This window comes from Marmota marmota, unplaced genomic scaffold (genome assembly GCF_001458135.2).
Source record: "Marmota marmota marmota unplaced genomic scaffold, marMar, whole genome shotgun sequence".
Taxonomy (NCBI): Eukaryota; Metazoa; Chordata; class Mammalia; order Rodentia; family Sciuridae; genus Marmota; species Marmota marmota.
This window is the reverse complement of record NW_026009445.1, coordinates 10,246-21,064: the sequence shown is the minus strand read 5'-3', so window position 1 is coordinate 21,064 and position 10,819 is coordinate 10,246. Positions and strand designations below refer to the sequence as shown.

General features: G+C 38.9%; 1 long non-coding RNA gene across 1 annotated transcript in view; it reads left to right on the top strand.

Annotated features, from left to right (window-relative positions):
• The window catches only part of LOC125614889, a 20,316-nt gene extending 10,407 nt beyond the window's left edge, over positions 1-9,909 (top strand). The window contains exons 2-3 of the long non-coding RNA XR_007345462.1: positions 4,228-4,232; positions 9,899-9,909. This is a non-coding gene — a long non-coding RNA (uncharacterized LOC125614889). The remainder of the gene's footprint in view (positions 1-4,227; positions 4,233-9,898) is intronic.
• The last annotated feature ends 910 nt before the right edge of the window (positions 9,910-10,819 follow it).

The following is a 10,819-nucleotide window of genomic DNA, read 5'->3' as shown; positions in this document are numbered from 1 at the left end:
GGCTTGATACATCACACACTCAATTAGTTATCTGCGAGCACTCTCTGCTTTCTTTCTTTGAATATAGGCCAAAGAGGAAGCATGCCAAAACAACTTTATCCGAGAGCACTTTAGGAGACAACAGGGAAAGAATCGTGTAATGAACTACCTCCCACAATTATTTGGGCAGAATTCTTTGACACTGTGCATTTTTAATCTCTTAGCTTGCCCCACTAGGCATCACAACTTTGGGACTTTTATGATCAAAGGTTATCTAAACAGGTTAGGGTTAAGAATACAGTTAGGTTTAGGACTAGGTTTAGACCTACTCTTGGGTTTAGAGTTAGTTTTGTTAAAATTTTCTTGATATTGGGCCGAATTCATCTTTTACATATCCTTACTATGTTCCCCAGGTTTGGGCCTTCTCTGTTCAATGGTTCACAGGCAGTAACACTTTGTTTTTGAGGTTTCACTTCATTTTGACATATATGGTAAAGGAAAATGAGGCTTGAAATCAAAGAGGGTTGGAGGTAGCTAATTGAAACATCTCACAGTCTATCAATTCTCTGTGTGCACTCTCTGTTTTTTTTTTTTTTCCTCATGAAGGTAACCCTAAGCTGAAACATGCAAAGCAACTTTATCTGAGAGTACTTTAGGGGAAAACAAGCAAATAGGAATGTACTGAACTATCTCCCCAAATTATTTTGTCAGATTTCCTAGATGCTGCACAGGATTCATCTGTTAGCATGGCCCAGTAAGCTCCCCACGTTGGGGACATCGAGGATGAATGATTTTCTAAACAGGTTATGGTTAGGTTTAGAATTAGGGTTAGGGCTAGCTTTAGAGATAGTTTTAGTGTTAGAGTTTGTTTTGTTCAAATTTCTTTGATACTGGAAAGGATTCATCTTTTACCTAGCCTTATTATGTGCCCAAGTTGTGGGCCTTTTTTGTTCAATGGTTTACTGTCAGGAATACATTGTTTTAATGTCTCACTTCATTTTGATCTATATGGGTAAATGCAAATGGAGCTAAATATCAGAGGGTTGGTGCTAGCTGGTTGAAACTTCACATACACAATCAGTTGTTTTGGGGCACTCTCTGGTTTCTTCCTTGTGAAAGTAGCTGTAAGATGAAGCATGCAAAACTAATTTATCCAAGATCACTTTAGGAGAAAACAGGGCAATATGCATGTAGTGAAATACCACCCCCAATTATTTGGTCAGATTTTTTTGATACTATGAATAATTCATCTGTAAGCTTGCCCACTAATCTCCCCAAGTTTGAAACTTTTATAATCAAAGGTTCTCTTAACAGGTTAGGGTTATGGTTATGGTTAGAGTTAGGGCAAGGGTTATAGCTAGTGTTAGGGTTAGAGTTAGTTTTTTTTTCAACTTTTTTGATACTGGGCAAGATCCATCTTTTTCCTATTCTTAGTATACTCTTCATGTTTGGGCCTCCTGGGTAAAAAAAAATAGTTGCTCTCAGGAGCAGTTTTAATTTTCATGTTTCATTTCATTTTGCCTTATAGGCGTGAATGGAAATGGATCGGAACTCAAACAGGGTTTTTGCTAGCTGTTTGAAACTTCACACACTCAGTCAGTTCTCAGTGTGCATTCTCTCGTTTGTTTCTCGTGGAAGTGCCCAAAGATGAAGTATAAAGAAACAGCTTTATCTGTGAGCACATTAGGAGCAAGCTTCAACAGTTTTTCTTGATTGCTTTGATACTGTACAGGATTCATCCTTTTCCTAGCCTTAGTAAGATACCCAAGTTTGTGCCTTTAAGGTTTACCAGTTCACTGTCATGAGCAGTTAGAATTTTTAGGTTTCAATTTACTATGGTCTATAGATGTGAACGAAAATGGAGCTGGAAATCAAACAGGGTTAGGACTCTATTTAGGGCTAAAGTTAGGGCTAGGTGTTGGGTTAGGGTTTGGTTTAAGTTAAGGTTTAGGGTTAGGGCTATGGCTCGGTTTTGTTTTAGGGCTAGGGCTAGTGTTAGGGCTAGATTTTGGAATAGTGTTAGAGTTAGGACTAGTGTTAGGATGAGGTTTAGGATTATGTTTAGGGTTAGATTTAGATTTAGTTTTAAATCTAAGACTAGGGTTAGGGCTAGGCTAGGGTTCCAGAAGGGAATGGGTTGGAACTAGGGATATGGCTAGGAAGAGAGTTAGTTTTAGACATAGTACCAAGCTTAGGTTAGTGTTAGGGTTACAGTTAAATTATGGCTAGGATTAGGGCTAGAGTTAGTGTTAGGGTTAGGCCTAGAGGTAGGGCTAGGTTTAGGGTTAGCATTGGGATCAAGGTTAAGGTTAGGGGAATGGGTGGTGTTATACCTAGCTTTAGGTCTAAGATGAGGGATTGAATTAGGATTAGGGTTAGGGTTAGTGTTCAGGGTAAAATTAAGGTAGGTTTAGGGCTAGATTGATGGCTAGGGTTTCTGTTAGGTTTAGGGCTAGGACTTTGGCTAGGACTAATGTCAGGTCTAGGTTTATGCATAGAGATAGTTTTATGATTAGGTTATGCCTAGTTCTAGTGAGTTACGTTTAGTGTAAGGGTCAGGTTTGGAGCTAGGTGTTTTATTAAGTTTAGAGTCAGGGTTTGCATTTGGTTGAGGTTAAAGTATACGGTTAAGGCTTGAGTTAGTAGTAGGTTTAGGTTTCCGATTAGGGTAATGGATATGGTTAGGTTAAGGTTTTAGTAAAGGTTTAGGGTAAAGAATGGGTTAGGTTTACTGATAGGGTTAGGATTAGCATTAGGGTTCGGGTTATGTTTAGTGTAATGGATAGGTTTAGAGCTCAGGTAAGGGCTAGGTTATGATTTGGATTAAGTCTAGGATTATGGTTAGGTTTAGGGAGAGGGCTAGGACTTGGTTTAGGGTAAGTATTAGGGTTAGGGTATGAGTTAAGTTTAGGGCTAGAGTTATGGTTGGGTTAGAGTAAAGATTAGTGTTTGAGCTAGGGTTAGATCTAGGGCGAGGGTTAGGTTTAAGTTTAGTTCTAGAGTTATGTTTAAGGTTATGATTTGGTTTAGGGTTAGGGTGATGACTAGGATTTTAATTAGGGTTAAGTTTCCATTTAGGGTAATGGATAATATTAGATGTAGGGTTAGGGTTAGGGTTAGGGTATGGGTTAGGGCTTGTGTTAGGATTAGGTTTCATGTAAGGCTTAATGTTTTAGTTAAAGTTAGGGCTATTTCAAGGGTTAGGTTTGGGGTTATATCTAGGGTTACATTTATGTTTTAGGTTAGATTTAGTTAGGGCTAGGGTTACCATTAGTGTTAATGTAAGTGTAATGGATACGGTTAGAGCTAAAGTTTGGGCTAGGATTAAAGTTAGGATTAGAGCTAGTATTAGGGTTAGAGTTTAGGATGGGGCTAGTGCTATGTTTAGTGAAATGGTTTTCCTTGAGCTAGGGTTAGGTCTAACACATAGGTTAGGGTTAGGGTTAGGGTTAGGGCAATGATTAGGGTTAGGATTATGATTAGGAATAAGTTTAGGCCTAGGATTAGGCCTAGGTTTTATGTTAGGTTTAGGGCTAAGGTTAGAACTATGGGTAATGTAAGAGCTAGGGTTATGTTTAGGGCTAGTTTTAGGGTTAGTCTTATGGGTAGGGTTTTAATTAAGGTTAGGGTTAAGTTTAGGGTAATGGATAATATTAGAAGTAGGGTAAGGGTAGGATTAGTGTTTGGGATAGACCTAGTGTTAGGATTAGGGTTAGTGTAAGGCTTAATATTTCATCTAACGTTAGGGCTATTGCAAGGGTTAGTTTTGGGGTTAGGTCTAGGCTTACATTTAGGTTTAAGGTTAGGTTTAGTGTTAGGGATAGGGGTATAATTAGGGTTAGGGTAAGGGTAATGGATAGGGTTAGAGCTAAAGTTTGGGCTAGGATTAAAGTTAGAATTAGAGCTAGGATTAGAGTTAGGTTTAGGATGGTGCTAGTGTTATGTTTACTGAAAGGGTTTTCCTTGACCTAGGGTTAGGTCTAAGACATGAGTTAGGTTCAGGGTTAGTGTTAAGGCTATGATTATGGTTAGGGTTATGCTTAGGACTAAGTTTAGTCATAGGATTAGGGCCTTGGCTTAATTTAAGGTTAGGTTAATGTTTGGAGCTAGGATTAGTGTTAGGGTCAGCATCAGGTTCAGGATTAGTTTTAGAGTTAGGTTTAGGGCTAATTGTTGGATTAGCGTTTGGTTTAAAATAAGGGTTAGTGTTAGGTCTATTGCTTGGTTGTGTTTTATGACTAGGGCTAGGCGTAGTTCAAATTTTAGGATTAGCATTATTGTTAGGACTAGGTTAGAGGTTTCTTTAGGCTCATGGTTAGAGTTAAATTTAGAGTTAGGTTTATATTTAGAGTTAGGATTAGGGCTAGGACTGAGAATAGAACTAGCTATAGGGCTAGGTCAAGTGTTAGTATTAGGGCTTAGGTTAGGTTTTGGATAGGACTAAATTAGGGCTAGGATTAGTGCTAGGCTTAGTGTTATTGTTAGGCCTAGGGTTAGGGCGATCAGTTAGGGTTAGGTTTAGCGTTATAGTTAGGTTTAGGGTAAGGTATGGGGTTATAGCTGTGTTTAGGTCTAGGGCAAGGGGTATAATTAGGGTTTAAACTTGGGTTATGGTTTGGGTTAGGGCTAAGGCTAATTTCAAGTCCAGCATTATGGTTAAAGATAGTTTTAGGGTTAGGTTTATGGCTACATACAGTGTAATGGTAGGTTTAAGGATAGGGTCAGGTTTAGAGCTAAGGGTACTATTAGGGTCAGGGTCATTATTAGTGTTTGGGATAGGTTAAGATTTTATGTTAGGGCTCGAATTAACTCTAGGGTTAAAATTAGTAATGATAGGGTTAGGTTTAAGTTTCATGTTTGGTTTAGTGTGAATAGGGTTATGAGTAGGGATAGGGTTAGGTCTAAGCCTAGGGTTAGCATTAGTGTTAGGGTTATGTTAGGGTAATGGATAGGGTTACAGCTAAGGTTATGGCTAGGGTTATGGTTACAATTAGTGCTACATTTATGGTTAAGGTTAGGGTTAGGGTTAAAGCTACGGTTAGGGCAGAGATTCTGGCTAGGTTTGTGGTTAAGTTAAGGCTAGGGTTAGGGTTACATATAATATAAGTACCAGGGCTAATATTAAGGTTAGTTTTATGGTTAGGGATAGGGCTAAGTCTAGTGTTAGATTTAGGGTTAGGGTTAGAGTGATGTTTAGAGCTAGGTTTAGGGTTAGGTCAGGTTCAGAGTTATTTTTAGTTTTCGGTTTAAAACTCAAATTAGGGCTAATGTTAGGGCTAAGTTTAGGGTTAAGGTTTTGTTTAGGTTAAGGGTCATAGTTAGGTCTATGGCTTGGTAGGATTAGAGCTAAAATGAGGGCTAGGGTCAGATCTATTAATGGGGTTAGGATTTTGGTTAGCCTAAGGATTAGGGATAGGTCTAGGGTTACCATTAGGGTTAGGGTTTTCTTAGGGTAAGGGATAAGGTAAAAGCTAGGGTTAGGGTTAGAGATAGGGTTAGGGTTAAACCTAGGTTTAGAGCTTGGATTAGGGCTTGTTTTTGTTTTAGGGTTAGGGCTAAGTTTTGGGCATTGGCTAATCTTAGAACTAGGGCTACAATTAGGGTTAGTTTTAGGGTCAGGGTTAGGGGTAGGTCTAGTGTTAGGGTTAGGTTTAAGGGTAGGTTGATATTTAGAGCTAGTGTTAGTGTTAGAATATGAGTCAGGGTCAGGGTTAGTGTTAGGACTCGAATTAGCGATACAGTTACTGTTAGGTTTTTGTTTAAGTTTAGGATGGTGTCTAGAGCTAGGGTGAGCATTAGGATATGTGTTTCTTTCAGTATTAGAATTAAGGTTAGGTTGGTTTAGGAGTCAAATTTAGGACTAGTGTTAGGTCTAGATGTAGTTTTAGAGTGGATTTAGATAAGGTTTAGGGTTAGGGCCTTTGCTCAGTTTTGATTTACTGCTAGGGTTAAGTTTAGGGCGAGTTTTATGATTAATATTAGAGTTAGGGCTAGTGTTAGTGTTAGGCTTAGGCTTAGGTTTAGGGTTAGATTTAGAGTTAGGGTTAGAAATAGGGTTAGAGCAAGGACTAAGGATAGGACAAGCATTAGTGCTAGGTTTAGGGCTAGGTTTTGGGTTACGTTAAGGAAAAGGGTTAGAACTAGGATTAGGGCTAGTGTGAGAGTTAGAGTTCATCTTAGTGCTAGGGTTAGGGTTAGGTTTAATTATAAGGTTACTGGTAGGGCCAGTGTTAGGGTTTGCTCTATCTTTAGGTTCAAATTATACCTAGGGTTATTGTTTGTGTCAGAATAAGGGTCAGGGTTAGCGTTAGGGTTTTGGATAAGATTAGAGGTAGAATGAAGGTTAGAGTCAGGACCATTAAAAGGGTTCGGATTTTGGTAAGCCTAATAATTAAGAATAGTTCTAGGGTTACCATTAGTGTGAGAGTTTTGCTTAGGGTAAGGGATAGGGATAGAGCTAGGGTTAGGGTTAGGGTTAGGGTTAAGGTTAAAGCTAGGTTTAGAGCTTTAATTAGAGCAAGTTTTTGTTGTAGGGTTAGGGCTAGGGTTAGGGCAATTTCTAATGTAAGAACTAGGGTTACCGTTAGGGTTAGTTTTAGGGTTAGGGTTAAGGGTAGGTCTAGTGTTCAGGTTAGGTTTAAGGTTAGAGTGATATTTAGAGCTAGGGTTAGTTTTAGGATATGAATGAGGGTCAGGGTTAGGGTTCAGACTCGAATTAGGGATAGGGTTACTGATAGGTTTTGTTTTAAGTTTAGGATGGGATCTAGAGCTACAATGAGTGTTAGGATACAAGTCTATTTCAGGGTTACTTTTAAGGTTAGGGTTAGGAGTTAATTTAGGGCTAGGGATAGGTCTAGATGTAGTGTTAGGGTGGTTTAGTTAAGATTTAAGGTTAGAGATATTGCTTGGTTTTATTTTACTAGTAGGGTTAGGGTTAGTGCTAATTTTATGATTAGCATTAGGGTTAGGGATAGTGCTAGGCTTAAGCTTAGGTTTAGGGTTAGATTTAGATTTAGATTTAGGGTTAGATCTAGGTTTACGGTTAGGACTGAGGATAGGACAAGGGTGAGGGCTAGGTTTAGATTATGGTATGTAATAGGGTTAGAAATAGGAATAGGGCTAGCGTGAGTTAGAGTTAGTCTTAGGGCTTGGGTTAGAGAAATGGATAAATTAGGGCTAAGATTAGGGCAATGGTTATTGTTCAGGTTAAATATAGAGTAGGGTTTGAGTTAGTATTAAGTATAGGGTAAGGGATAATGTTATAGCTAGGTTTAGAGGTAGGGTGATATTTAGAATTAGGGTTAGAGCTTTGCTTATGGTTAGGTTTATGATTAAGGCTAGGTTTATGGCTAGGATGAGGGCTATTGTTTATTTTAGGCTTAGGGCTAGGTGTGGGGGTATGGCTAATTTCATGTCTAGAATTATGTTTAAAGATAATTTTATGTATAGGATTATGGCTACATATAGTGTAAGGGTTAGGTTTAGGGTAGGGTCAGGTTTAGGGGTAGGGTATAATTATGGACAAAGTCTGGGTTAAAGTTTGGGATAGGTTAAGGCCTAAAGTTAGGGATTGAATTAGCATTAGGGTTAGGGTTACAGTAATGATATGGTTAATATTATGGTCCAGGTTAGGTATAGGGTTATGAAGAGAAATAGGATAGAGATAGAATTAGGTTTAGGCATAGGGTTAGCATTAGGGTTAGGGTTATGTTTATGGTAATGGATCGGGTTAGACTAGGTTTAGGGCTAGGGTTAAGGTTACGGCTTGGGTTAGGTTTAAAACTCAGGATAGGCCTCAGATTATGGCTAGGTTTCAGGTTAAGTTAGTGCTAGGGTTAAGGTTATGGCTAATGTAAGTACTAGAGTTAAATTTAGGGTTAAGGTTAGGGCTAGGTTGACTGTTAGGGTTAGGTTTAAGGTCAGGGTGATGTTTAGAGCTAGGATTAATATTAGTGTCAGAGTCAGGGTGAGAGTTAGTTTTAGGGTTTGTCTTAAAACTCAAATTAGATCTAGGGTTAGGGGTAGGTGTATGTTTAGGGTTTCGTATAGTTTAAGGATTTGTTTTAGAGCTATGGCTCAGTTTTGTTTTAGGCTAAGGCTAGGGTTAGGGCTATTTTAAGTATTAGTGTTAGGCTTAGTGCTAATGTTTGGGTTAGGCTTAGGCTTCAGGTTAGCGTTAGATTTAGAGATAGGTGTTGATCTAAGGTTAGTGCTAGGGCTAAAGATAGGGCAAGGGTTAGGACAATTGTTAGGGCTAGGGTTATGGTTATGGTAAGGAATAGGCTTAGAACTAGTGATAGGGAGAGTGTGAGAGTTAGAGTTCATCTTCTGGCTAGGTTTAGGGATATGGTTTGAGATAGGGATAAATTAGGGCTAGGGTTAGTGTTAGGTTTAGGCCTAGGTTTAGGGTTAGAGTTAGGTTTATGCTTAGTTTAAAGCAATGGGTTATAGCAAGATTGAGGGCTTGATGATGGTTACTATTAGGGATAGGGCCAGGGTAAGGCTTAAGGTTATGATTAAGGCTAGGATTTAGGGCTAGGATGAGGGCTAGTGTTTGTATTAGGTTTAGGGCTAGTGTAAGGTCTAGGGCTAATATCAGGTCTAGGGTTACAATTAGGGATACATTTAGTGTTAGGTTCATGGCTTGGTCCAGTGTAAGGGTTAGGTTTATGGTAAGAGTCAGTTTTAGAGCCAGGGTTATTATTAGGGTCAGAATCAAGGTTATGGTTTTTGTTAGGTTAGGGTTTAAGTTTAGGGCCCAAATAAGCATTAGACTTAGGGTTAGGGTAATGACAGGATTAGGTTTAGGGTTTAGTTGTGGTTTAGTGTAATGTGTAGAGTTGGGGTTAGGCCTAGGTTTAGCATAAGGATTAGGGTTATCATTAGGGTAGTGGATAAAGTTAGACCTAAGTTAGGGCTAGGGTTATGTATAGTTTATGGGCTTTTGGGGGGTTAGTATTTGGTTTAATTTAAGGGTTAAAGCTAGGATAAGACTCTGATTAAGGCTAGGTTTTGGGTTAGGTTATGGCTAGGATTAAGCCTATGGCTAATGTACAAAGTAAGGTTTTGATTAGCGCTAGTTATAAGGATAGGGTTAAGGCAAGTTCTAGTGTTAGGGTTAGATTTACGGTTACAATGATTTTAGATCTAGGTTTAGTGTTAGGGTCAGAGTCAGGGTCAGGGTTAGTTTTCAGGTTAGGTTTAGGACTAGAATTAGGGATAGGATTAGTGTTAGGGTTAGGGCTAGGTGTAAGTTTAAGGTTTGGTTTAGGTTAAGGGTTAGGATTAGGGTTATAACTCGGTTTTGTTTTAGGGCTAGGGCTAGGGTTAGTGCTAAGATTTAGGGTGATGATAAGGCAAAAGGTTATAACTACCCTATAGGTCTAAGGCAAGAGTTATAGTTAGTCTTAGGGCTAGGGTTATGTTTAGTGTTAGGGATAGGGCTAAGTTAGTTCTGGAATTAGGCCAAGTGTTAATGTTAGAGTTAGGCCTAGGATTAAGGTTTAAGGCTGGGTTTAGTGTTAGGGTTTGGATTAGTGTTAGGTTTAGGGTACGTGATGAGTTTATACCTAGTTTTAGAAATAGGGTGAAGGTTAGAATTAGGGTTAGGTTTAGGGTTATGATGAAGGCGAGGATTATGTCTAGGATGTGGTATCAGGTTTGTGTTAGGTTTAGGACTAGGATTAGTGCTAAGGCTAATGTCAAGTCTAGGGTGAGAGTTAGGGATCATTTTAGGATTAGGTTTATATCTAGGTATATTGTTAGGGTTAGATTTATGGTTAGGTCAGGTTTAGAGCTAGGGGTATTATTAGGGTCAGGGTTAGTGTTTAGGTTAGGTTATGGTTTAGGGTTAGGGTTCGAATTAGCATTAGGTTTAGTGATAGGTTAATGATAGTTTTAGGTTTAGGGTTCAAGTTAGGTGTAGGGTAATGGATAGGGTTAGATATGGGCATAGGATTAGGGTTTGGGCTAGGGTTAGCATAAGGGTTAGTGTTATCCATAGGGTAATGGATATGGTTAGAGCTAGGGTTAGGGCTAGGGTTAGTCTTAGGATTGGATCTAAAGTAAGGCTTAGGCTTAGGGTTAGGGATATGGTTAGCATTTCGGTTAGCTTTAAGTTTAAAGATAGGGTAGGGCTTGGATTAGGGCTAGGTTTTGGAATAGGTTAGGGTTATGGCTAAATTAAGAACTTGTTATGATTAGGGCTAGGTTTAGGGATGATTATATGGCTAGGTATAGTTTCAGGTTTAGGGTGATGTTTAGAGCTACGGTTAGTGTTAGTGTCAGGGTCAGTGTTCAGACCTGTGTTCAGATTATGTCAGTGTTCAGATTATGGTTAGAATTAAATCCAAAATTAGGCCTAGGTTTAATTCTAGGGAAGAGTTAGTGTTCGGCTTAGGCTAAGGGTTATTATTAGGTCTATGTTTTTTTTTGTTTTTTTTTTTTTTTTCGGTCTAGGGCTACAGATATGGCTAGATTTAGGATTAGGTTTAGGTCTAAGGCTAGTGTTTGAGTTTGGTTTAGTGTTAGGTTAAGGTTTAGACCTATGATCAGTGTTAGGGTCAGAATAAGGGTCAGTATTAGGGTTAGGGTTTGGGTTATGGTGAGAGCTAGAATGAGGGCTAGAGTTAGGACTAGTAACAGGATTGGGGTTTAGTTAAGTTAAGGATTAGGGTTAGAATTAGGATTAGAATTAGTGTTAGGGTTTGGCTTAGGTAAGGGATAGATTTAGAGATAAGGTTGGGGCTATAGTTAGGGATAAAGCTAGGTTTAGAGCTCAGATTAGGGCATGTTTTTGTGTTAGGATTAGGACTAGGGTTAGATTAACAGCTAATGTAAG